Here is a 22870-nt window from a genome sequence, read left to right on the forward strand (position 1 = left end):
TGGGTGTGCCCCTGGCAGGATGAGGCCTGTCCTTGAGGTGAGGGGAGGGGCTTGCGTGCTCACACCTGGCCAGGTACAGGAGGCTGCGCCCTCCAGTCCCCGCCGCCGCCACCAGGGGGCAGCACAGCTTACTCCTGGGCTTTCACACCTGGCCGGGTACAGGGGTGCAGTCCCCGCCGCCGCCACCAGGGGGCAGCACAGATCTTTCCTCTGGCTTGTACACACCTAGGCAGGTGTTGGAGGCTGCGCCCTGCAGTCCACTCCGCCACCACCAGAGAGCAGCACAGCTCTCTCCTCTGGCTTGTACACACCTGGGCAGGTGTTGGAGGCTGCGCCCTGCAGTCCACTCCGCCACCACCAGAGAGCAGCACAGCTCTCTCCTCTGGCTTGTACACACCTGGTCAGGTGTTGGAGGCGGCGCCCTGCAGTCCCCTCCGCCACCACCAGAGGGCAGCACCCTCCCTCCTCCCTGGGGGCTGGATCAGGCCGTCCCGGGAGAGGAGGAGGGTCCAGGCCCTGGTCTGGCTCGGTGCATTGTGGGCTGGAGAGATCCCAGGAGCAACAGGCGGGAGGAGAGAGTCAGGATCCGCCGGAGAGCACAAGAGCAGCGGCGAGTCTGAGGGCAGCCGAGAGCCAAGCCCAGGAGGAGAGAGCCGAGACCTGCTGAGCTGCACAAGAGCAGCGGCGCGTCTGCGGGCAGCCGAGCCCGGAGGAGGGAGCGCAGCACAGGGCGCGGCGGCGCTTCAGCACTCGTGGGGCCCTGGAGTGAAGGGGCCCTGGGCAGAGAGCGGGGCCCCGAGGAGGGAAGTGCAGGTAAGAGCCTCTCCCGGGCGGATCCTGGCGCCGCGCACGACGGCAGCGTCTCGACGTCTGCCCCCTCCTGTTTGTGCCCCTCTGCCTCCTCCTGTTTGTGCCCCTCTGCCCCCTCCTGCCTACTCCTGTTTGTGCTCCTCTGCCCCCTCCTGCCCCCTCCTGTTTGTGCCCCTCTGCCCCCTCCTGTTTGTGCCCCTCTGCCCCCTCCTGTGTGTACCCCTCTGCGCCCTCCTGCGCCTCTGCAGCCTCCTGATTGTGCCCTCTGCCTCCTCCTCCCCCTCAGTCTCTTCGTGCCCCTGCACTCTAAAAGTACCCCCATGTCCCAGCCCTGAGTTTGAACTGCTCCTGTGTCCCCATGCCTTCTGAGTGCCCTGTGCCACAACCCCCCCGGTCCCCACTTCCCCACTTCCCCCCCCTGTCCCCACTTCCCCCCTGTCCCCACTTCCCCCCCTGTCCCCACTTCCCTCTTGATATCCCCTGCCAAGGCTAATACCCCGGCCCTCTGTAAGTCTGTCCCTGTGGCCACTTCTCTGAACCCCCCCCCCCTTTCCTTAAAGTCAGTTTCTGATTTCCCTCAACGCCTCACCTCGGAATGCCAAGCACCTCAACCCCCATCCCTGGTCCCTTCCTCCTGTGTGAGATGGGTACCCTTGTTAATCCATCGATGTGCCACAGGTTTGCCCCTCTTGTGTGATACCCTTGTTACCCCACCCCCTGGTCTCTGTGCCATAGGTCTGCCTCCTGTGTGTGATACCCTTGTTACCCCACCCCCTGGTCTCTGTGCCACAGGTCTGCCTCCTGTGTGTGATACCCTTGTTACCCCACCCCCTGGTCTCTGTGCCACAGGTCTGCCTCCTGTGCCTGATACCCTTGTTACCCCACCCCCTGGTCTCTGTGCCACAGGTCTGCCTCCTGTGTGTGATACCCTTGTTACCCCACCCCCTGGTCTCTGTGCCACAGGTCTGCCTCCTGTGCCTGATACCCTTGTTACCCCACCCCCTGGTCTCTGTGCCACAGGTCTGCCTCCTGTGTGTGATACCCTTGTTACCCCACCCCCTGGTGTCTGTGCCACAGGTCTGCCTCCTGTGCCTGATACCCTTGTTACCCCACCCCCTGGTCTCTGTGCCACAGGTCTGCCTCCTGTGCCAGATACCCTTGTTACCCCACCCCCTGGTCTCTGTGCCACAGGTCTGCCTCCTGTGCCTGATACCCTTGTTACCCCTCCCCCTGGTCCCTATGCCACAGGTCTGCCCCTCGTGTGTGATACCCTTGTTATCCCACCCCCTGGTCTCTGTGCCACAGGTCTGCCTCCTGTGCCTGATACCCTTGTTACCCCACCCCCTGGTCTCTCTGTCACAGGTCTGCCTCCTGTGCCTGATACCCTTGTTACCCCACCCCCTGGTCTCTGTGCCACAGGTCTGCCTCCTGTGCCTGATACCCTTGTTACCCCACCCCCTGGTCTCTGTGCCACAGGTCTGCCTCCTGTGCCTGATACCCTTGTTACCCCACCCCCTGGTCTCTGTGCCACAGGTCTGCCTCCTGTGCCTGATACCCTTGTTACCCCACCCCCTGGTCTCTGTGCCACAGGTCTGCCTCCTGTGCCTGATACCCTTGTTACCCCACCCCCTGGTCTCTGTGCCACAGGTCTTCCTCCTGTGCCTGATACCCTTGTTACCCCACCCCCTGGTCTCTGTGCCACAGGTCTGCCTCCTGTGCCTGATACCCTTGTTACCCCTCCCCCTGGTCCCTATGCCACAGGTCTGCCCCTCGTGTGTGATACCCTTGTTACCTCACCCCCTGGTCTCTGTGCCACAGGTCTGACTCCTGTGCGTGATACCCTTGTTACCCCACCCCCTGGTCTCTGTGCCACAGGTCTGCCCCTCGTGTGTGATACCCTTGTTACCCCACCCCCTGGTCTCTGCCACAGGTCTGCCCCTCGTGTGTGATACCCTTGTTACCCCACCCCCTGGTCTCTGCCACAGGTCTGCCCCTCGTGTGTGATACCCTTGTTACCCCACCCCCTGGTCTCTGTGCCACAGGTCTGCCTCCTGTGCCTGATACCCTTGTTACCCCTCCCCCTGGTCCCTGTGCCACAGGTCTGCCTCCTGTGCCTGATACCCTTGTTACCCCACCCCCTGGTCTCTGTGCCACAGGTCTGCCTCCTGTGCCTGATACCCTTGTTACCCCACCCCCTGGTCTCTGTGCCACAGGTCTGCCTCCTGTGCGTGATACCCTTGTTACCCCACCCCCTGGTCTCTGTGCCACAGGTCTGCCTCCTGTGTGTGATACCCTTGTTACTCCACCCCCTGGTCTCTGTGCCACAGGTCTGCCTCCTGTGCCTGATACCCTTGTTACCCCTCCCCCTGGTCCCTGTGCCACAGGTCTGCCTCCTGTGCCTGATACCCTTGTTACCCCACCCCCTGGTCTCTGTGCCACAGGTCTGCCTCCTGTGCCTGATACCCTTGTTACCCCACCCCCTGGTCTCTGTGCCATAGGTCTGCCTCCTGTGTGTGATACCCTTGTTACCCCACCCCCTGGTCTCTGTGCCACAGGTCTGCCTCCTGTGTGTGATACCCTTGTTACCTCACCCCCTGGTCTCTGTGCCACAGGTCTGCCTCCTGTGTGTGATACCCTTGTTACCCCACCCCCTGGTCTCTCTGTCACAGGTCTGCCTCCTGTGCCTGATACCCTTGTTACCCCACCCCCTGGTCTCTGTGCCATAGGTCTGCCTCCTGTGTGTGATACCCTTGTTACCCCACCCCCTGGTCTCTGTGCCCCAGGTCTGCCTCCTGTGTGTGATACCCTTGTTACCCACCCCCTGGTCTCTGTGCCACAGGTCTGCCTCCTGTGTGTGATACCCTTGTTACCCCACCCCCTGGTCTCTGTGCCCCAGGTCTGCCTCCTGTGTGTGATACCCTTGTTACCCACCCCCTGGTCTCTGTGCCACAGGTCTGCCTCCTGTGTGATACCCTTGTTACCCCACCCCCTGGTCTCTGCCACAGGTCTGCCCCTCGTGTGTGATACCCTTGTTACCCCACCCCCTGGTCTCTGTGCCACAGGTCTGCCTCCTGTGTGTGATACCCTTGTTACCCCACCCCCTGGTCTCTGTGCCACAGGTCTGCCTCCTGTGTGTGATACCCTTGTTACCCCACCCCCTGGTCTCTGTGCCACAGGTCTGCCTCCTGTGCCTGATACCCTTGTTACCCCACCCCCTGGTCTCTGTGCCACAGGTCTGCCTCCTGTGCCTGATACCCTTGTTACCCCACGCCCTGGTCTCTGTGCCACAGGTCTGCCTCCTGTGCCTGATACCCTTGTTACCCCACCCCCTGGTCCTTATAACACAGGCCTGCCCCTCGTGTGTGATACCCTTGTTACCTCACCCCCTGGTCTCTGTGCCACAGGTCTGCCTCCTGTGCCTGATACCCTTGTTACCCCTCCCCCTGGTCCCTGTGCCACAGGTCTGCCCCTCGTGTGTGATACCCTTGTTACCCCACCCCCTGGTCTCTGTGCCACAGGTCTGCCCCTCGTGTGTGATACCCTTGTTACCCCACCCCCTGGTCTCTGTGCCACAGGTCTGCCCCTCGTGTGTGATACCCTTGTTACCCCACCCCCTGGTCCTTATAACACAGGTCTGCCTCCTGTGTGTGATACCCTTGTTACCCCTCCCCCTGGTCCCTGTGCCACAGGTCTGCCCCTCGTGTGTGATACCCTTGTTACCCCTCCTCCTGGTCCCTGTGCCACAGGTCTGCCCCTCATGTGTGACACCCTTGTTACCCCACCCCCTGGTCTCTGTGCCACAGGTCTGCCTCCTGTGTGTGATACCCTTGTTACTCCACCCCCTGGTCTCTGCCTCCTGTGCCTGATACCCTTGTTACCCCACCCCCTGGTCTCTGTGCCACAGGTCTGCCTCCTGTGCCTGATACCCTTGTTACCCCACCCCCTGGTCTCTGTGCCACAGGTCTGCCTCCTGTGCCTGATGCCCTTGTTACCCCTCCCCCTGGTCCCTATGCCACAGGTCTGCCCCTCGTGTGTGATACCCTTGTTACCTCACCCCCTGGTCTCTGTGCCACAGGTCTGACTCCTGTGCGTGATACCCTTGTTACCCCACCCCCTGGTCTCTGTGCCACAGGTCTGCCCCTCGTGTGTGACACCCTTGTTACCTCACCCCCTGGTGTCTGTGCCACAGGTCTGCCTCCTGTGCCTGATACCCTTGTTACCCCACCCCCTGGTGTCTGTGCCCCAGGTCTGCCTCCTGTGCGTGATACCCTTGTTACCCCACCCCCTGGTCTCTGTGCCACAGGTCTGCCCCTCGTGTGTGACACCCTTGTTACCCCACCCCCTGGTCTCTGTGCCACAGGTCTGCCTCCTGTGCCTGATACCCTTGTTACCCCACCCCCTGGTCTCTGTGCCACAGGCCTGCCTCCTGTGCCTGATACCCTTGTTACCCCACCCCCTGGTCTCTGTGCCACAGGCCTGCCACCTGTGCGTGATACCCTTGTTACCCCACCCCCTGGTCTCTGCCACAGGTCTACCTCCTGTGTGTGATACCCTTGTTACCCCACCCCTGGTCTCTGTGCCACAGGTCTGCCTCCTGTGCGTGATACCCTTGTTACCCCACCCCCTGGTCTCTGTGCCCCAGGTCTGCCTCCTGTGTGTGATACCCTTGTTACCCCACCCCCTGGTCTCTGTGCCACAGGTCTGCCTCCTGTGTGTGATACCCTTGTTACTCCACCCCCTGGTCTCTGTGCCACAGGTCTGCCTCCTGTGCCTGATACCCTTGTTACCCCTCCCCCTGGTCCCTGTGCCACAGGTCTGCCTCCTGTGCCTGATACCCTTGTTACCCCACCCCCTGGTCTCTGTGCCACAGGTCTGCCTCCTGTGCCTGATACCCTTGTTACCTCACCCCCTGGTGTCTGTGCCACAGGTCTGCCTCCTGTGCGTGATACCCTTGTTACCCCACCCCTGGTCTCTGTGCCACAGGTCTGTCTCCTGTGCGTGATACCCTTGTTACCCCACCCCCTGGTCTTTATGCCACAGGTCTGCCTCCTGTGCGTGATACCCTTGTTACCCCACCCCCTGGTCTCTGTGCCACAGGTCTGCCCCTCGTGTGTGACACCCTTGTTACCTCACCCCCTGGTGTCTGTGCCACAGGTCTGCCTCCTGTGCCTGATACCCTTGTTACCCCACCCCCTGGTGTCTGTGCCCCAGGTCTGCCTCCTGTGCGTGATACCCTTGTTACCCCACCCCCTGGTCTCTGTGCCACAGGTCTGCCCCTCGTGTGTGACACCCTTGTTACCCCACCCCCTGGTCTCTGTGCCACAGGTCTGCCTCCTGTGCCTGATACCCTTGTTACCCCACCCCCTGGTCTCTGTGCCACAGGCCTGCCTCCTGTGCCTGATACCCTTGTTACCCCACCCCCTGGTCTCTGTGCCACAGGCCTGCCACCTGTGCCTGATACCCTTGTTACCCCACCCCCTGGTCTCTGCCACAGGTCTACCTCCTGTGTGTGATACCCTTGTTACCCCACCCCCTGGTCTCTGTGCCACAGGTCTGCCTCCTGTGCGTGATACCCTTGTTACCCCACCCCCTGGTCTCTGTGCCCCAGGTCTGCCTCCTGTGTGTGATACCCTTGTTACCCCACCCCCTGGTCTCTGTGCCACAGGTCTGCCTCCTGTGTGTGATACCCTTGTTACTCCACCCCCTGGTCTCTGTGCCACAGGTCTGCCTCCTGTGCCTGATACCCTTGTTACCCCTCCCCCTGGTCCCTGTGCCACAGGTCTGCCTCCTGTGCCTGATACCCTTGTTACCTCACCCCCTGGTCCCTGTGCCACAGGTCTGCCTCCTGTGCGTGATACCCTTGTTACCCCACCCCTGGTCTCTGTGCCACAGGTCTGTCTCCTGTGCGTGATACCCTTGTTACCCCACCCCCTGGTCTCTGTGCCACAGGTCTGCCTCCTGTGCGTGATACCCTTGTTACCTCACCCCCTGGTGTCTGTGCCACAGGTCTGCCTCCTGTGTGTGATACCCTTGTTACCCCACCCCCTGGTCTCTGTGCCACAGGTCTGCCTCCTGTGCGTGATACCCTTGTTACCCCACCCCCTGGTCCCTGTGCCACAGGTCTGCCTCCTGTGCGTGATACCCTTGTTACCCCACCCCCTGGTCTCTGTGCCACAGGTCTGCCTCCTGTGCCTGATACCCTTGTTACCCCACCCCCTGGTCTCTGTGCCACAGGTCTGCCTCCTGTGCCTGATACCCTTGTTACCCCACCCCCTGGTCCCTGTGCCACAGGTCTGCCTCCTGTGCGTGATACCCTTGTTACCCCTCCCCCTGGTCCCTGTGCCACAGGTCTGCCTCCCGTGCCTGATACCCTTGTTACCCCACCCCCTGGTCTCTGTGCCACAGGTCTGCCTCATGTGCCTGATACCCTTGTTACCTCACCCCCTGGTGTCTGTGCCACAGGTCTGCCTCCTGTGCGTGATACCCTTGTTACCCCACCCCCTGGTCTCTGTGCCACAGGTCTGCCACCTGTGCGTGATACCCTTGTTACCCCACCCCCTGGTCTCTGCCACAGGTCTACCTCCTGTGTGTGATACCCTTGTTACTCCACCCCCTGGTCTCTGTGCCACAGGTCTGCCTCCTGTGCCTGATACCCTTGTTACCCCTCCCCCTGGTCCCTGTGCCACAGGTCTGCCTCCTGTGCCTGATACCCTTGTTACCTCACCCCCTGGTCCCTGTGCCACAGGTCTGCCTCCTGTGCGTGATACCCTTGTTACCCCACCCCTGGTCTCTGTGCCACAGGTCTGCCTCCTGTGCGTGATACCCTTGTTACCCCACCCCCTGGTCTCTGTGCCCCAGGTCTGCCTCCTGTGTGTGATACCCTTGTTACCCCACCCCCTGGTCTCTGTGCCACAGGTCTGCCTCCTGTGTGTGATACCCTTGTTACTCCACCCCCTGGTCTCTGTGCCACAGGTCTGCCTCCTGTGCCTGATACCCTTGTTACCCCTCCCCCTGGTCCCTGTGCCACAGGTCTGCCTCCTGTGCCTGATACCCTTGTTACCTCACCCCCTGGTCCCTGTGCCACAGGTCTGCCTCCTGTGCGTGATACCCTTGTTACCCCACCCCTGGTCTCTGTGCCACAGGTCTGCCTCCTGTGCGTGATACCCTTGTTACCCCACCCCCTGGTCTCTGTGCCACAGGTCTGCCTCCTGTGCCTGATACCCTTGTTACTCCACCCCCTGGTCTCTGTGCCACAGGTCTGCCTCCTGTGCCTGATACCCTTGTTACCTCACCCCCTGGTCTCTGTGCCACAGGTCTGCCTCCTGTGCGTGATACCCTTGTTACCCCACCCCTGGTCTCTGTGCCACAGGTCTGTCTCCTGTGCGTGATACCCTTGTTACCCCACCCCCTGGTCTCTGCCACAGGTCTGCCTCCTGTGCCTGATACCCTTGTTACCTCACCCCTGGTTTGTTGTTACAGAACTACTGTTTGTCTATATTATCATTGTGTGGTTAAGTTCGCAGCTTTGAATCTCAAGAAGTGGGTTCTAATCCCAGCGCCAATTCTTGCCTGAAACTGTGTGATTCTAGGGATAACATTTCCCCGCTGCAATGCTGCTGCCTAAATATGTGTATAATGTTGTTGTGCGATTAGCAATAAGGTGCAGTATAATCCTCCTCTTCATGTACAAATTCTTGAATCCTGCTCTCCCACCCCCCAAAATTATGTTTATTTAGTTATTTATGCAATTGTATATAGCGCTGACATGGCCCGAAGGCATCAGAGCGCTTTACACAGCAAGCAAGTGAAAAGGGTAACAGCGAGCTACATTAAGAGCAATTAATCTCAGACTGTGTCTGAAGGTGGGGGGGGGGGGGGGGGGTTCCAGGGGCAGGGATTGGGCATTTCTGGAACCCCTGTCTGCTCCAGAGAGTTTCAGTTTCTCCTTGACGCCCTTGGGCTAAGTTAGCGCTGTATAAATGTTATATTCATTCATTCAGCTAGGATGGCGAGGAGCAGAGCAGCGCTCTGTGGGCGATACAAGCGGTTTTGAATTGTGCCCCGCTTCAGTGGGCAGCCATTGGAGGGCACCAGGGGAGAGGTGGTCACATTTCTTGAGACCTAACACGAAGCGCGGTGCAGCCTGTAGCGATGCTCTCAGTGGGTCCAGGTGAACTTTGGGGAAAGCCTGAGAGAAGGGCAGTTCCATAGTCCAGTCTGGAGAGGACGAGAGATGGACCCTCTGTTTGGAGGTCCAGTTCCGGGATCAGTTGTCTGATGCCCCAAAGCTGCCCGAGTTTGGGTTGTGGCATTTTCAAAAAATGGGGTTAACCCAATATTGGTCCCGGACCTGGGTACTTAAGCAATACAAAAAACAAGGGTCCTACAGCCAGATTCACGAAGCCAAAATCGGCTCGCAAAGGGCCAGATTCAGAGAATCTGGCCCGTTGCGAGCGCTATTTTTGCATTTGGGATTCATCATCCCAAATGCAAAAATCGCAATTCTAGAAATCGCTAAATTGCAAATAATTGCATTTAAGGAATCTCAATTTGAGATTCCTTAAATGCAATTCATGAACCATTTTAAAATTGCGAATTCGCAATCTGGGGCCGCTATTTATCGCGAAGTCTAACTACGTGGTAAATAGCAGGAACTTTGGTGCATTTTTCTAAGTTGTATGTTACACACACACATGTCCTTTGGACATGTGTGTGCACAACACCAGTGTACATTACCATTTCAGGGGTGCTACAGGGTGTCCTTTGGAAATATAGGGAATGACTCCCCATTCATTCCTATGGGCCTTTCGGCCCATAGGAATGAATGGGAAAGCCATTCCTTATTTGCGATTCGCAAATAGCGAATCGCAAATAAGGAAGCAGTAGAAATCGCAAAAAATATTGCAATTTCTACATGCATTCCGTTTTGCGAGTCTTTAATAGCGATTCCTTAAAAATCGCTATTAAGGACTCGCAAAACAGGACTTTGATGAATCTGGGGGCCAGAACCCTAATCACAGAAGGGATTCAATCAAGTGACACCATAGAGTATTATCTTCAATTTGAGACGAGTGTGGAGCACGAAAGATTATTGTACAAACTCCTCAACGCTTGAATCAAAATATGTATACATCAATTGAACGCAAGGATAAACAGAGCAGAGACCGAAAATTCAAATCTTCTAGTAATTTAATACTTAATTATAAAGAAGTCAAGTAGTATTCATGAGATGTAGATAAAAGGAGGAGGTTGCTCCTAGAAGGAACGTGCTGGTAGGGAAGGGGTGCTCAGTGACAGAAAAGGCTTTCAGTGCCATAGAAAGGAGAAGAAACCACAACTACTTTACATAAACAATATGAACGGTTATTGTTCACCGTCATATGTAGCCTAGCTTTTCATATATTCACCATCTGTTCAAATTATATACATTAACACAGAATTGAATTCCAAATTTACACGACGAGGGACAAATAAAGGCAAGTCTAGGCCTATCCAAGGGCGTCGACGTTTCGATCCGACTTAGGGCGCAAGGGAATTTCGCAGCCTCGGCTATGCGGATCTTCATCAGGACAGGGGTGGTAGGGAGCAACCAGAGTTTGGGTCGTGAGCTGTTGGCTGCGATGTGTCTGTCAGGCTTGAGGTGGCCGTCAAGGGTGATGCCGAGTGGCCTGGCACTCTGGACAGTGGCGGCTCAGCCCTCCAGGGCAGGTAGGTCTGCCGTCCATTCTTGTACTGGGGATTGTTGCTTTCGGAGGTATGATCAAAAGAAACTCTGTCTTGGTTGGGTTGAGTTTTAAATGGTGGTCGGACATCCAGTTTTGAATCTTTGAGAGAGTTTTTGAAAGCAGGGCAATGTCTTCCGGGGATGAGATTTTCAAGCATATTCGGGTTTTATCGACGTAAAAGTGGAAGAGAATCCCAGAGTATCTGGGAATCACACATAGAGGTTTTTAAGTGGAGCTTTTAGAGGGTTGGGGAGAGAATCGAACCTGGAGTTGTGTCCAAGGCACCGGTCATCGTATAGTATGATTCACCCCTGTATATGATTACCTTGTAGTGTTTATTTTCCTGTACATGATTTTGTTTTGCTCGCCTCAAATCATTGTCACATCTTCTTCCCCATCGCACGCGCACCCAGGATTGTAAATGTTTTATTAGTGGCTTACCACTTGACTCAATGTTTAGTAGAAGCCCCACATAATTCATGTTTAGATTTTACTATAGTATTGACTATTATTCTTGCTTATGATTGTTCACTTAATACCTTATATCACAACGCTACATCATAAAGCCCCCTTTGTCCTCTCTGGACTTATAATTGAATTGTTATGCGTGAACTATTGATCTTATGATTATTCTACTTACCCATATTCGACTTGTGTTCTGATTGTTACCTTACCTATAACTGTAAGGCGCTCTGATATCCTTCGGGATCTAGTTTGCGCTATATAAAACTTTATAAATAAAATAAACGAGCATACATCAGGGTCGCTGCAATATCAAGGTTGGCGAAGAGCCTCCACCCACCTCGGCCCACTCTGCACCCTTAGAGGAGCATCTTTGCCAACCCGCGGGGGTCCCTCCCTGCCAACCCGCGGGGGTCCCTCCCAGCCTACCCGCCGGGGAGTCCCTCCCAGCCTACCCGCCGGGGGTCCCTCCCAGCCTACCCGCCGGGGGGTCCCTCCCAGCCAACCCGCCGGGGGGTCCCTCCCAGCCAACCCGCCGGGGGGTCCCTCCCAGCCTACCCGCCGGGGGGTCCCTCCCAGCCTACCCGCCGGGGGGTCCCTCCCAGCCTACCCGCCGGGGGTCCCTCCCAGCCTACCCGCCGGGGGGTCCCTCCCAGCCTACCCGCCGGGGGGTCCCTCCCAGCCTACCCGCCGGGGGGTCCCTCCCAGCCTACCCGCCGGGGAGTCCCTCCCAGCCTACCCGCCGGGGGTCCCTCCCAGCCTACCCGCCGGGGGTCCCTCCCAGCCAACCCACCGTTGGTCCCTCCCAGCCTACCCGCCCAGGGTCTCTGCAGCCCAGATCTCCTCCTTAACGTGTCACAGTAGCCTGGGGTCCTGGCCGCCACCGACAGCCAGGACTCCCGTGCTCTCCAAGCCACTGGAGTCAAGCTATCCAGGCTGATGAGGGCTGAAAGCCCGAAACCGGTCCTCGGATGCTTGATTCCTGTCCATATAGGACCTGGCTTGGCAGTTCGGGCTGGACTGTTCCCATGAGGCACAGGGTGAAGACTGATTTGCATACGGCTGGGTCCAAACTGGAATGGCATGGTGAGCAAAAAACTGATGGATTTAGGCCCAGATCTCTGTACTGGGGTGAATGTATGACATTGTTCTGCATTCTGTCCATCAACTGTTCTTTTTGCATTAGCACTCCTAGTGCGTACACTCCCCAGGCTCGAGTCTTGAGTTATGTTAGATGTACTTGTATAGCGCATAGCTGCCCCAACATCGGGGCGTCCCAGCGCTGGCGCACGGGTAACCAGGGAAAGTGATGCTTGACAGATGGAAAGACAGACAGGTCTAGTCTGTACAGCTCCAGCCCCTTCACATTCATCCCAGCACCCCACATGTATGTCAGTCCCAGACCCCCTCACCTGAATGCCCCACAGCCCCCCTCGCATGCCCCCCCATTCACAGCCGCCTCATATGCACGCCCCACAGTCCCAGCCCCCTCCCGTGCCCGCCCCCGAGTGCCACCACAGCTCTGCCCCTGTTCAAGCCCCATGAGATGCCCTGCCCCCCCCCCCGCATCTCACGTTCCTTCTCTTGTTGACTTCGCCCCAAGGACATGTTTTGTGCCCTTTGTTTGAGTGAGATTAAAACAAACCGAGCAGAGCACAGAATCCAAACACCGCCTTGGCACAGGCTTCTCGGCGCTTTGGGCAAACACTGGCTGTGGTTGAGGGGGTTAAAGGTCGTGTCTTATCACGGAGGGTGGGGGTGGGCCTCGGGACCTTCGCGGGACCACGGGCAGTACAGAAGACTAGAACCAAAGGATGACGTGTTCAACACATACCATTCTGTCCACTTTAAGTTCAGTTTTCCGTGTTATTGTTTTTGAAACGTCAGGTGAAATACATAAGTTTTGGTACAAGATGGAGCAGCTTCTAAGCGCTGTGGGTGTTCTGTATGTGGGGTGGGTGGTCACTGGCTGGTGTTCAGAGAGTTTGCGTTTTGAGTCCCAGTGCAGGGGCCTGGCTACCATGGGTGCAGCGGGTGCAGTGACACCCGGGGCCCGAGGGGCCCACTCAACCCTGATTATTACTGTATTTTATCATTCCAACAGCAGCCAGGGACCACCGCGCACTGGCTCCGCTACTGACCCAGTCAGTGCCCACCCGCGGCAGCTTAGTGGTGCCCGGGGGGGTGCACGGGATGCGGGCGTGACATGCCTCGTGGGGCCCCCACTCCCTCAGACTGAAGTCACCATTCCATACTCATTCACCTACACACCTTTCTCCCGCCCTGTTCCACCCACACGTCCCCTCCTGCCGGACGCCCCCACCCTCGCCCCTGCCACCCTCTCGCCCCTTCCACCCTGGCCGCCCTCGAGGCGGTTGTCTGGCCCCTTCTGTCTCTGATCTGTCTGCAACCCCATTACCTGAATGCTGCATTATATACTTTTTCTATGACTGTTTTGACCCATACAAATCCCCACGTGTACTTCAAGTAAACGCATTCACATAACATGTAAAGCGCTTTGACACTGTCGGGCCCAGACAGCGCTATATAAACCTCCAATATCCTTTTGAACTGCCCGGGGAGGGGCGGTGTGAAATGTCTGGAGACAGAAATAAGTCTTCGCAAAGGTGGAGGATCGGGGCTTTGGGAGGGGCAGTGATGTCACTTCCTGTCCCTCTCTCCCACCTCCCCTTCTTCCAGGTGTGTTGTTTGCGTCTGCTGCCTGTCACGCCCTCTACTTGTCTCCCACGCATGCCCCTCTGTCTTCAGGGCGTGAGGCCTGTGTTTACATCCTGTGACCAGGTACACCCCAGCCCCCCCCCCCTCTCCTCCCCCCTTGCTGCTGCGCCCCGGCGGAGGGGGCTCTCCTGGTGACAGGTGTCTGCCATTGGCAAAGCCCATAGGTCTGGTCTTGGTAACTGCAGTGAGGGGGATAAATGTTCTATTTTTTGTTAACGTCATAAAGATAATGACGAAGGAAACCTGCCCCCCCACCTGACGTGGCAGCTGAACGCCCCCCAGAGTGTGACAGAGCACGGGTGCGTGCGAGCAGCGCCGGGATTCGAACTTAGAAAGAAGCCCTTTGTCTTTAATGATTATCATCTGAATGAATCCCTCTGATCAGAAGAAAGAAACGACCCCATTGATTCTGAGCTGCTGCGAGCAGAACACATGGCCTAGGCGCACGAAAAAGACTGAAAAATGGAAAGAAAAAAGCATTGGCAAAATACAAGTTTGGGCCGCAATCTCCTCCACATGTCGGATGCGACTCCCTTTCTGAGTCCCAAAAGGAGACAGGTCTATAAAAGAGCCTCCAACGCTGCGTTTCCAAGTAGTTTACGAGTGACCACAGGACCGTGGTCGAGAGAGGGATTACTAGAATTATATTATTTTTATTTTATTTTATTTCTATATAATTATATATAGAAAATAGCCAGGACTACTGGAATTACGCGGACGTGTTGCTGCGGCGTTTTTCAATTCAATTCAAAGAAGTCTTTATTTCGATTGTTCATCATAAGACAGGAAAAATACAAAAGACTGTCCAAAACTCGGAATTCATCTTAAAACTGTCAGGTAAAAAATTCACAGTAAATATATAAATAGCAAAAATTACATTAAAACCAATTGATAAGAGGAGATTAAATATATTGCAATCACAAGACTTTTTATATGTAAGAAACAAGGCGGCAAAGCCTTAAAAACTCTACCAAGCCATAATAAAATAACTCATTTAGCCCAAGAAACCCACTTGTTTTTCCCCGGATAGCCCAAGACCATCTCAGAAATTTAGACACTCCAATAACAGTAATATCATTACAACCAGTTTTCAATAGCCTTTTAGCGACCGTTGCGGTGTTTTTCCGCATAATTATGGTTCTGCCGCATTTGCCACATAATCCATCACCTGGTGAATAATCAACAGATTTTAGCAGAAAAATGTTTCTAAGTCAAACGGTTCAACAGTTACTAAAAGCGTAGCGAGGTGTTTTGCTACGCAGAGGAAGGCCCTTTGCAAAGGTTGACGGGTCACCTTTCCATTGCTTATTCCTAAGTTTGGGTGTTAAACTGGTAGTAATGAGGTGCAGCCGATGCCCACAGACTATTACCAAGTTTAAAAACCAATCACACTGGATTTATCAGACCAGAGACGCAGATTTGAAGGTTACTTACGAAGGAATATTGAGCGCATCTTGTGGGAACATAAGGCGAGGAGCGGCATTTTAGCAAGATAATACGGAAAAGGGCACATTTGCGGTCTGGGGACAAGGATGTGGGAGAGGAGGTCTCTCGTTTGAACGAACTAAGGTTTAGCGTATCACTATGTATTATACGGCTGATTACTTTGCGCCAAGAATTGAACGTAGAAGATTAGGGTGGTCATCGTGACATAACGACATAGATCTAACAGTAAGAATTTTGGGTCGCCTTCTGAATATCCACAGATGGAAAGGAATTTTTATCCTATATGTTCAATTAAATCTCTGTTGCTAAAGCCCTGAGGACGTCCCAGAAGGGGACGAAACGCGTCGGCTGTTGATTTATACTGTGACCATTGATACATAGCAGAAAAAATAAAACAGAATATTCAGCACAGAAGAATCTTTTGGAAAATTGTTATCGAGAGTCTATGTTATTGTATTATATGTTGTGTGATAAGTACGCTCCTTCCTTAGTTGATTTATTTCCATGGTATACGGAGGCGGGGCGGTGCCTCTGAGGGTGGTTGAGCATAAAAGTACAAACTACAGAATTGCTCTTAGGTGCACCTAGGTAGATGACCCAACATCGTCCAAATGTGAGTGAACAAGTTTAAAAACCACCGCATAATTTTGTCAACCCTGCCGCATAATTTGACCCTCTCCTGCGCATAATTCGACCCTCTCCTGCGCATAATTCCAGTGGCCCTGAATAAAGCCCCTGCATTGTGGTCTTTAAAACAGTTAATGGCCCTGTGAAAGGGGCTGGTGTTCCATAGCTCCAGGGCGTGCCTCGAGGCCTTCCTTCTGGGCGCTTTCTTTGGGGTTGACCTGCTCTGACCTCGGTGTCGTGTGAGCCCCCAGGTCTGCCTGTCTCTTACTTCAGGCACTGGTATGTGCCATCAGGGGTTGTAGGGGAGGCAGCGAGGCTTGGGGAGGGAGCGCACTTGAAGGGGCGGTCTGTGAGTTCATAGGGTTAGGGGTGATGACGCCCTGTGGATCTGGTCTCTTGCTGAGACCGGCTGGTGGTGGAAGGGTGCCACCGCAGGCTGTGGTGCTGTGGGGATGGAGGCAAGGGCGGCCATGCCAGCATCTCTGGGTGTGAGGGGACCACGGTCTGGAGGAGGGCTCGGAGGTCATGCTGCCACAGGTGTGTCTAAAGGGCAGAGAGCAGAGCCCAGCAGTATGTGGTTGGTCACCATGTTGTCTTCATAGCAGACAGTCGAGCCCAGCAGCCTGGGGTGGGTCAGCAAAACACACAAGATGATGGACGGAATGTTGCACAATGGCAAAACATTCACCCCCAGTCACAGATCTGGGTTTAATCCGTCGTTATTTTGCTCACCAGGACACCCCAGTTCAGACATGGCTATATGCAAATCAGTCTGACCCTGTGCCTCATGGGAACAGTCCAGCCCGAACTGCCAAACCATGTCTTCCCTGGACCGGAAACAAGCATCCTAGGACCGGTTTCTGGCTATCAGCCGTCTTCAGCCAGGATAGCTTGACTCCAGTGGTGTAGTGAGCACGGGACCCACGTCTGGGCATACCCGTCCCACACAGGGTGAACAGCAAAACACACAAGATGATGGACGGAATGTTGCACATTGGCAAAGCCAAGTTATCTTCATAGCAGAGAGAGCCGACCCCAGCAGCCCGGGGTTGGCCACCATGTTGTCTTTAGAGGGCGGTACTTGTTAAGGAGGGCCTTGGCACCGCCCATCAGCTGGCGTGCATCCACTCCAGGTCATGTCCCAGGGACATGCCCGCAGGTGGCAGCGCCCGGCGCTGCTGCAGATGAGGGCACGCTCTGCCTCTGTTTGGTTTAGGCCCAGACTTGGCACCGCAGCCCCAGTTCTGGACGAGAGGAAGCTGATGAAGGCAAAAATGTGAAATGCACTTTGTGTTGTCGACTCCTGGCCCTGTTGACTCAGAGCTGGGCCGGGATCAAGGGGATTACTGGTGAAATCACGAGGTGGAGGGACCACTGCCAGGAAGGTCACTGAAAATAGCAAATATCACCCCACACCTTCTGCTGAGCACCCTAACTGCCTTCCCTCAGACCTCGCTGCCTTCTCGTGTCCATGTGCACTAGCTGTGCAAAGTCTGCAAACGTGACGCGGCCGAGTGTGTAAAACTTTATTTACACGTCTCATGTGGGTGCAGGACGCTTGGAGACAGAGGCACTCTAAAAGAAGAAGCTCCAGGTGTGCCACGGCATCTCTTGGTTCACTGTTGTCACACGACCCTCTGATTGTGATTCACTATTGTCAGGTGCCCCTCTGTTGGTTCACCGTTGTCAAGCGTCCCACTGTTGGTTCACTGTTGTCACACGACCCTCTGATTCCTGATTGTGATTCACTATTGTCAGGCGCCCCTCTGTTGATTCATTATTGTCAGGCGCCCCTCTGTTGATTCACTGTTGTCAGGCGCCCCTCTGTTGATTCACTATTGTCAGGTGTCCCTCTGATTCCTGATTGTGATTCATTATTGTCAGGCATCTATCTGTTGGTTCACTGTTGTCAGGCGCCCCTCTGTTGATTCACTATTGTCAGGCATCCCTCTGTTGATTCACTATTGTCAGGCATCCCTCTGATTATTCATTGTTGTCAGGCATCCCTCGGATTATTCACTATTGTCAGGCATCTTGCTGATTCACTATTGTCATTCGTCCCTCTGATTATTCACTGTTGTAGGCATCCCTCTGATTATTCACTGTTGTCAGCATCCCTCTGATTATTCACTATTGTCAGGCGTCCCTCTGTTGATTCACTATTGTCAGGTGTCCCTCTGATTCCTGATTGTGATTCATTATTGTCAGGCACCCCTCTGTTGGTTCACTGTTGTCAGGCGCCCCTCTGTTGATTCACTATTGTCAGGCACCCCTCTGTTGGTTCACTGTTGTCAGGCGCCCCTCTGTTGATTCACTATTGTCAGGCGCCCCTCTGTTGATTCACTATTGTCAGGCGCCCCTCTGTTGATTCACTATTGTCAGGCGCCCCTCTGTTGATTCACTATTGTCAGGCATCCCTCTGATTATTCACTGTTGTCAGGCATCCCTCGGATTATTCACTATTGTCAGGCATCTTGCTGATTCACTATTGTCATTCGTCCCTCTGATTATTCACTGTTGTAGGCATCCCTCTGATTATTCACTGTTGTAGGCATCCCTCTGATTATTCACTGTTGTCGGCATCCCTCTGATTATTCACTATTGTCAGGCGTCCCTCTGTTGATTCACTATTGTCAGGCACCCCTCTGTTGATTCACTATTGTCAGGCATCCCTCTGTTGATTCACTATTGTCAGGCATCCCTCTGTTGATTCACTATTGTCAGGCGTCCCTCTGTTTATTCACTATTGTCAGGCATCCCTCTGTTTATTCACTATTGTCAGGGATCCCTCTGATTATTCACTGTTGTCAGGCATCTTGCTGATTCACTATTGTCATTCGTCCCTCTGATTATTCACTGTTGTCAGGCGTCCTTCTTATTATTCACTATTGTCCAGCATCCCTCTGTTGATTCACTGTTGTCAGGCGTCCCTCTGATTATTCACTATTGTCAGGCGTCCCTCTGATTATTCACTATTGTCAGGCGTCCCTCTGATTATTCACTATTGTCAGGCGTCCCTCTGATTATTCACTATTGTCAGGCGTCCCTCTGATTATTCACTATTGTCAGGCGTCCCTCTGATTATTTTCTATTGTCAGGCGTCCCTCTGATTATTCACTGTTGTCAGGCGTCCCTCTGATTATTCACTGTTGTCGGGCATCCTTCTTATTATTCACTATTGTCAGGCGTCCCTCTGATTATTCACTATTGTCAGGCATCTTGCTGATTCACTATTGTCAGGCGTCCCTCTGATTATTCACTGTTGTCAGCATCCCTCTGGTTATTCACTGTTGTCAGCATCCCTCTGGTTATTCACTGTTGTCAGGCATCCCTCTGTTGATTCACTATTGTCAGGCATCCCTCTGTTGATACACTATTGTCAGGCGTCCCTCTGTTGATTCACTATTGTCAGGCGTCCCTCTGATGATTCACTATCCTCGGGCATCCCTCTGATTATTCACTATTGTAGGCATCCCTCTGATTATTCACTATTGTCTGCATCCCTCTGATTATTCACTGTTGTCAGCATCCCTCTGATTATTCACTATTGTCAGGCATCTTGCTGATTCACTATTGTCAGACGTCCCTCTGATTATTCACTATTGTCGGGCATCTTGCTGATTCGCTATTGTCAGACGTCCCTCTGATTATTCACTATTGTCGGGCATCTTGCTGATTCGCTATTGTCGGACGTCCCTCTGATTATTCACTATTGTCAGGCATCTTGCTGATTCACTATTGTCAGACATCCCTCTGATTATTCACTATTGTCAGCATCCCTCTGATTATTCACTATTGTCAGCATCCCTCTGATTATTCACTATTGTCAGGCATCTTGCTGATTCACTATTGTCAGACGTCCCTCTGATTATTCACTGTCAGGCATCTTGCTGATTCGCTATTGTCGGACGTCCCTCTGATTATTCACTATTGTCAGCATCCCTCTGATTATTCACTATTGTCAGCATCCCTCTGATTATTCACTATTGTCAGGCATCTTGCTGATTCACTATTGTCAGACGTCCCTCTGATTATTCACTGTCAGGCATCTTGCTGATTCGCTATTGTCGGACGTCCCTCTGATTATTCACTATTGTCAGCATCCCTCTGATTATTCACTATTGTCAGACGTCCCTCTGATTATTCACTATTGTCAGGCATCTTGCTGATTCGCTATTGTCGGACGTCCCTCTGATTATTCACTATTGTCAGCATCCCTCTGATTATTCACTATTGTCAGCATCCCTCTGATTATTCACTATTGTCAGGCATCTTGCTGATTCACTATTGTCAGACGTCCCTCTGATTATTCACTATTGTCAGGCATCTTGCTGATTCGCTATTGTCGGACGTCCCTCTGATTATTCACTATTGTCAGACGTCCCTCTGATTATTCACTATTGTCAGGCATCTTGCTGATTCGCTATTGTCGGACGTCCCTCTGATTATTCACTATTGTCAGACGTCCCTCTGATTATTCACTATTGTCAGGCATCTTGCTGATTCACTGTTGTCGGGCATCCCTCTGTTGATTCACTGTTGTCCTCATTTTCTGGCATGATGCCGGTGCAGCTGTGTGTCGTCATGGCTCGGAGATGGCACCTTTAGCCCGAATGAGCACAAAGATTCATCCTTCTAACTTTGCCAGCGGCCCTTGCTTTGGAAAAGGCGAAAATACTCGTCACAGCCTGTTGTTTTAAGTTCAGTAAAGTCTCTTTATGGCACACCGTCTTGCACATAAGTTACTGGTCTCGGGCTTGGTTTATTGCTGTTTGCACTTGATCTGTTCTGTGCACCCCTGTGTCTGTAAATACACACGCAACTTAAGCCTGTTTAATCAGAATAGGTCAAGAAGGGACCTGGCAGTGGTACTTCCTTTCCGTTACACCGGGGGTCACGCGAGTCATTAAAACCTGTAAAGTGTACCCCGAGTCTCAGACCACCTTGGGGCCCGCGGGGGCCCCAGCTTTGCACCTCATACCTCTGCAGCCATGGTTTGAATCCGTCATTCTTGCGCCTCGTTCACTCCTGCCGGGATACAGCGCCTAGAGCTCACGACGGCCCCCCCACCCATGTCTACTCACCAGTGAATCTTGTAAATGTAGTAGTACTTGTATAGCGCCCGAATCTACCCCCGAAGGGGTATCTCAGGCGCTTGTACGAATACCGCTGTGGAACCCATCCTGGCTTTCCCTGTGAGGTGTCCACTCATGGGCACCCCCAAGGTGGAGGCCAGGCATCCTTAGCGTTGTGGGGGCCGTTGTGGAGATTAAGCAAGCTATTGCCCAGAGTCGCAGAGTGGGACCCATGGTTAGACTCGGCACCGAGGCGAGAATTATCAGGTCCGGGGAAATTGAGCCCGAGACCCGCCGAGGATGGGAATTGAACCCTGGTCCCGGGCCAGACCTCTGCATCAGGGTCTGTCGCTCTAACCATTGAGCCACACTTCCCCTTGACGGTGAATCTGTGGCTGAAGGGTCCATCCTCGTGCTCCTCAGGAATGTGAGTGTGGTCTGCGCCCCCCCTCCCCACACCATGACACTGGGCCTCTCCCAACCGCGTGGCTTCACATGAGCCGCCACTGGGGGTCCCGGACTCACTCGTGGTTTGGAGAGATCTGCAGATCTAGCCTCGAAGCGAGAGATGGCCACAGTCCAGAACTGGAACCAGTGCCAGTACACCAGGTCCCCAGAGCAGGGCGCTATACTCCAGAGCAAGGCACTATATAATGCAGGGGGCTCCAGAACTGGAACCAGCGCTAGCTCACACGGGCTCCAGAGCAGGACACGATCGGCAGCAGTGAACGGTCTCCACATCAACCTGTTGGAGTTGTGGCCATCTTCCTGCAGTCCACACAGGAGGGCTGGTTCAGGTCCTCACAGACAACACCCCTGCAATGTGCTTTCGCAGCAAAGCGGACAGAACTGGGTCGACACCAGTGGATTTTCCTGTCGTGCACTATCTTGCAGGATTTCTAAACGCCAGGGCGGACAAACTGAGCCGGTGACACCCAGTCCCTGATGCGCCCAGAGGTGGCGAGGGGCGTCTTCCACCAACGAAGAGAAAGCCTTGTTCAATTTCTTCGCCACCTCTGAGAACACGCAGTGTCAGCACTTTTGCACGCGGGAGTTTCCCAGAAGGCTCTCTCTCTGAGATGCGTTCTGCCTAGGGTGGGCCACAGGGCTCCTGAATGCTTCTTGCCGCTACCCCTCGTACCCAGAGTTCTGAAGATGATCAGGCACGACTGAGCCCAAGTCATCCTAGTGGCTCTGGTTTGGTCCGAGTCATCCTAGGGGCTCTGGTTTGGCCCGAGTCATCCTAGGGGCTCTGGTTTGGTCCGAGTCATCCTAGGGGCTCTGGTTTGGTCCGAGTCATCCTAGGGGCTCTGGTTTGGTCCGAGTCATCCTAGGGGCTCTGGTTTGGCCCCAGTCATCCTAGTGGCTCTGGTTTGGCCCGAGTCATCCTAGTGGCTCTGGTTTGGCCCGAGTCATCCTAGGGGCTCTGGTTTGGCCCGAGTCATCCTAGTGGCTCTGGTTTGGCCCCAGTCATCCTAGGGGCTCTGGTTTGGCCCCAGTCATCCTAGTGGCTCTGGTTTGGCCCAAGTCATCCTAGTGGCTCTGGTTTGGCCCGAGTCATCCTAGTGGCTCTGGTTTGGTCCGAGTCATCCTAGGGGCTCTGGTTTGGCCCGAGTCATCCTAGGGGCTCTGGTTTGGCCCGAGTCATCCTAGGGGCTCTGGTTTGGTCCGAGTCATCCTAGGGGCTCTGGTTTGGTCCGAGTCATCCTAGGGGCTCTGGTTTGGTCCGAGTCATCCTAGGGGCTCTGGTTTGGTCCGAGTCATCCTAGGGGCTCTGGTTTGGCCCCAGTCATCCTAGTGGCTCTGGTTTGGCCCCAGTCATCCTAGTGGCTCTGGTTTGGCCCGAGTCATCCTAGGGGCTCTGGTTTGGCCCCAGTCATCCTAGTGGCTCTGGTTTGGCCCAAGTCATCCTAGTGGCTCTGGTTTGGCCCAAGTCATCCTAGTGGCTCTGGTTTGGCCCAAGTCATCCTAGTGGCTCTGGTTTGG

The 22870-nt window shown here is 54.4% G+C and overlaps 1 protein-coding gene across 1 annotated transcript in view; it reads left to right on the top strand.

Annotated features, from left to right (window-relative positions):
- Nucleotides 1-597: 597 nt before the first annotated feature.
- PLXNB3 (plexin B3) overlaps nt 598-22870 on the top strand; it is a 374309-nt gene continuing 352036 nt past the window's right edge. The window contains exon 1 of the mRNA XM_078664580.1: nt 598-813. The gene's annotated coding sequence lies outside the window, so the exon portion shown is untranslated. The remainder of the gene's footprint in view (nt 814-22870) is intronic.

This window comes from Lissotriton helveticus, chromosome 10 (genome assembly GCF_964261635.1).
Source record: "Lissotriton helveticus chromosome 10, aLisHel1.1, whole genome shotgun sequence".
Taxonomy (NCBI): Eukaryota; Metazoa; Chordata; class Amphibia; order Caudata; family Salamandridae; genus Lissotriton; species Lissotriton helveticus.